This window comes from Trachemys scripta, chromosome 1 (genome assembly GCF_013100865.1).
Source record: "Trachemys scripta elegans isolate TJP31775 chromosome 1, CAS_Tse_1.0, whole genome shotgun sequence".
Classification (NCBI taxonomy): domain Eukaryota; kingdom Metazoa; phylum Chordata; order Testudines; family Emydidae; genus Trachemys; species Trachemys scripta.
The window spans coordinates 53,400,713-53,405,194 of NC_048298.1; the positions used below are offsets into that span (position 1 = coordinate 53,400,713).

At 43.6% G+C, this 4,482-nt stretch overlaps 1 protein-coding gene across 6 annotated transcripts in view; it reads right to left on the bottom strand.

Annotated features, from left to right (window-relative positions):
• Positions 1-4,482, bottom strand: part of PRICKLE1 (prickle planar cell polarity protein 1) — a 120,834-nt gene that overhangs the window by 13,753 nt on the left and 102,599 nt on the right. Inside the window, exon 1 of one of the 6 annotated variants that reach the window (XM_034769757.1) lies at positions 4,123-4,250. The exons of 4 other annotated variants lie outside the window; for them this stretch is intronic. The gene's annotated coding sequence lies outside the window, so the exon portion shown is untranslated. Of the gene's footprint in view, positions 1-3,342; positions 3,588-4,122; positions 4,251-4,482 lie in introns of those variants that run through there. One more of the 6 variants, XM_034769747.1, reaches the window with a different exon arrangement.

Genomic DNA, 4,482 nt, shown 5'->3' on the forward strand with positions numbered 1-4,482 from the left:
GCAAAAAGAAGAACAGGAGTACTTGTGGCACCTTAGAGACTAACAAATTTATTAGAGCATAAGCTTTCGTGGACTACAGCCCACTTCTTCGGATGTATCCGAAGAAGTGGGCTGTAGTCCACGAAAGCTTATGCTCTAATAAATTTGTTAGTCTCTAAGGTGCCACAAGTACTTCTGTTCTTCTTCTTGTGAAATGAGTGAGTTTATGTGGACTAGTTAATTTTACAAAGCCCTTTGCAGATGGCATAATAAGTGTCAAGTGCTATTTCTGTGTAGGTAACTGCTGTCCTTGGTAATGTTAAGATTTACAAAGTGCACCAAGGATATATAGATGCCAGAGTTATATAATTCCAAAAAGAGGACAAGACATTGGGGGAAGAGTAGCAGAGCCATTTTTCCTTTCAGATCAAGCTACTTGGGGGAACAGCTCCAGTTCTACTCATTTTTCTATGCATTGGAATTTTTAAAAAAATAACTAACACATTCACCTCAAAGCTTATACCCTCTACCTCCAGTTCCTTTATGGATAAGAAGTAGGTTGAAACAGCTCTTGGGAGGGAGTGAAGGAAAGAGAGGTCCTTCTCTTAGCTGGGATCTGCAAATTGAAAAACTAAACTAAAAGAAAAGGGCAAGGTTGCTATCAATATGTTGGTTTTAGTAAGGGCAAGGAAGAATAATCACAAACCACACATGCCCCCATATATATAAATTACCATTTAAACCTACATTCATTGGAAGGTTGGGAGCCTTAATATGGAAGATGTGCATTCCAGATACCAAAAACATTATTCATAAATCAAACCAGATTGTGACTATTGCGTTTCTGAATGTCTGATGTTGAATTGAAGTATCTGAAAACTATTTGTAGAACTATTTTAGTAATTTATAAACAAATAAATGATAGCTACTTTCCTAGCCCTCCTAAGAGTCTGCAAATCAGTTTGCAAATTAAAACTGTAACAGATTAGAGCTAAAACGTTTTTGCAGTTATACTCATTCTTCAAAGTAACAGGCTTCAAATGGTTATATATCCTAAGACGAGTACAGCTGTTGAAAAAATAGATTATTTGTTTGAGGAGGGATGCTACATGACATCTACAAAATAAAGAAAGTTTGTTTTTAAGATCTACAAGCACTACCTCACTAATAAAGCTTCACAATATACAAAGAGAAAAATCTTTCACTAGTGGCTTCATAATTATTAGCCATGTAACTGGATTAAAGAAAAATGTGATTAAAAAAGTTAGACAGATAGACTTCAGTTTCACTAGTGTATATTGTCATCTATGGTCACTTAATAATATGAAAAGTTCTTAAGAATGAAGAGTCCATATCCCTAATTATAATGAAAAGTTCTTAAGAATGAAGAGTCCATATCCCTAATTATAAATCCATTGTTACATAAAATATTAAAAAATTCACATCCTAGAGAAAGGATATTACAGAATTGTTGAATCCAAGTGTGAAACTAATCCTTATGTTAGGATTTCCAGCTCACTGAATAAGTTCTATGGTCACCTCTGACCAGATAGAAGAGGTCATGATTTGTGAGCCCAGTAAGACACATTTCCTTTCCCAACCCCTGCTGTTTAACTCTGTCCTGCAGGGCAAATTGTTTAACAACTTTTTTGTTAAACTGCTTGTTAACAAGGCTATAGGGAATACAAGATGCATATCACAAGCATCCATTCACAATACACCGAAACTGCAGCCCAAAGGGTTAAGACTAGGGGTTAAATAAGCAGGTGAATGGGATGACCGTTCTACCTCATATGATAATTCACCCTAAAGCGGAGCAAGAGTCTGTAGTAGCAATACAACCAAAAACCAATATCAGGATTATTCAGTGCGTTTCCAATAGCGATATAAGCATTACCAGAAAAACCCACTACTGCCACAACTGGAGTAATTTGTTTTCCTGCTTCCCCGTTAAAAATAATGTAATTTTTGAAATCTAGCAAAACATTTGATACCAGATTTGGCACCCAGTACAAAGAAATTTGGACCCAGTTCCAAATATTACAACTTAGGTGTTGGGCATTATCAGGACTCTGTCACAGCTGCTTCAGAGGTTTAACTTATTTGCATGTACAGAATATCTAGTGAACTTTCAAAGAAACAGTACTGTACTTTATTAGATAAAGACATACAGCAGAATTCAAAGACCTCTACAGTGTATTCATTGCTAACTATATGTTGATTGGCGTTAGAGTAAATCAAGCTGATGTGTTTTCTACTTTTTCTAAATAATGCCTAATCTAAGTATGTACACCCAGTAATCCCCCCCCCCCCCGACACTCACAGACACACTTGCCAAAATAAAGATAACTTTTCGCACTGGAAATCTGGCATTACTTTCTTTCGTGATTTCAGACTTTTATTTTCATGAATAATGCCTTCTGATATTGCAAAGACAGACTGCTTAAATTTAACAAAAGGAGGAAACACTATGACAAAGCATTGTCTTTGCCAAAATGTCTGATTTGGGCTATGTTATTTGGCTCCATCTTGGGATATAAATACAAACTGCATGCTGTGGTTATACAAGAACCAATTGTTTAGGAAGCACTGTTCTAATAAGATCTTTATCTTCCATAATGGGGTACACAGATTTTAAAAGAGCGAGAAAGAAATCTAGCCCTTTACAGTCTCCTATTGATTTTTTTTTTTTTAATTTCTATTTTAAACAACGACCATAGGAAACAGCAGCCAGACTTTACTCCAATGTACACATATACTCAGGTTTCACCCCGTCACCTGTTGGCTCCTGAACAACACTCTTCTTTGTTAAAGCTTACAGCACACTCATTGGAAACAAGTTTCCAGAGAAAATACTTCAAGAAAGTGTTCAAGAAGTCACAAGGCTAGAGTTGTAAAAACAAAATTCCACACATAGCCCAGTTTATTCTGACACAGATTAATGAGGAAAATTTAAATATACATACATGCACATTTTTAAAAGGTGATCTTATCTGTCAAATGTTCTATCAGCTGAAGAATTCTGAAGAACTGATATTGATTGTTCCTTCTCATTATCATAAAGTGTTTTTTTAAATGATAAAAGGGGGTTAATAATTACAAGCTAAAACCATGAGTGTACTTACATTTCATAGCAACAAGCATGTACAGCAAACAATAGGCAAAACCCCTTCTCAATGCTCAATTCTAAATACCAGACACACTGCCAACAGAAATCCTTTCTTAAACCTATTATTTCAAGGCCAAGTCATTGTGGAGACTAGCTTAAAAAGATCATTCTAATCTTAGAGGGACCACCTGCATTTCAGGCAGGCCTTGTGTCCAAGGGCCAGCTGACAACAAAGTGCACATGTAACAACTCACCAATGGGAGGTTTGTTGAGTGAATGGGATCAAATGTGATGCCATCTCGTATGTCAAGTAGCACAGGAGAAGTCTGTGAACAGTTGGAGCAAACGCAGCTCAAACAGACCTGGCTTTCTTAGCTCACAGCAGCAGTAATAAGGTATCAACGTCCAATTAACCTCCCTTGCAGCCAAGTCCTAACGGTTAAGTGGCTACAAGGAACGGCACATTACCTCTTTAAAAGGGGGAGGCCAGGCTCAAGCTGCAGCGGGAGGCGAAGCTCCCCCAGCTCCGACCCCTGCAGACTCGGCGCTCGCTGCTTCCCCTCGCCACTTGCCGTTGCTATTTTAAACTAAGCCCCCTTCCGCCACCCCCATCCCCACCCCCACCTCCACTGCTTTAAACACCAAGAAACTGACAGAAGCCGGCAGATCCCAAATCGCAGCCGCGACAGCCCAGGCGGGGGCCGCCAGCTCCCGTGCCCGCCGGCCAGGGCAGAGCGAGCGCCCAGCCCCAGGGGGCCGGGGGGGGGGAGGTGCTCGGGACTGCAGCCCGGGGACAGGCGCTAGGGTCGCGGCTCCCAGCCGGGCTTGTGCGCCACTACCGGGCTCTTGGGGAGACTGAGCGCGGTGCCCGGCTGTCCCCGGGGAGAGCGGCTCCCTTGCCGCATCACGGGGCGATGGAAACTGGGGGCCCCTCCGGAGAATCGCCCTCTCCCCAGGGGGGCGCGTCCCGCGGCAGCCAGATCACCCCCGCAGCCGGGTGGAGATGCCGCCGCACCGACTTGCAGGCTCCTTACCTTCGGCTCCCAGCCGGCGGGTGGCCCCGGGCTCTCCGGGCAGGGCTGGGGCAGTGGCCAGTGCAGGCGGGACCGCACGGGACAGAGCCCCCCCGCGCTGCTGCTTTCCCCACCTCAGCAGGTCCGCAGTGCCCGGCCCGCCGCGTGCACACTACCTGCGCCTCCCTCCGCCCGAGGCGACACGGGCAGGACCCCCCTCTCGTCCCCTCCCCTCCCCTTCCGCCAGGTTGCAGAGACAGGACACAGCAGCCCTGCCCCTCCCCAAATGCACTGGTAGTTTTAAACACAGCCCTCAGTCAGCCTCCTCCCGGCTCCCTAGAGCCCCCAGCTTCCTCCCCAACCCTCAGGCAGCTTCCTCAG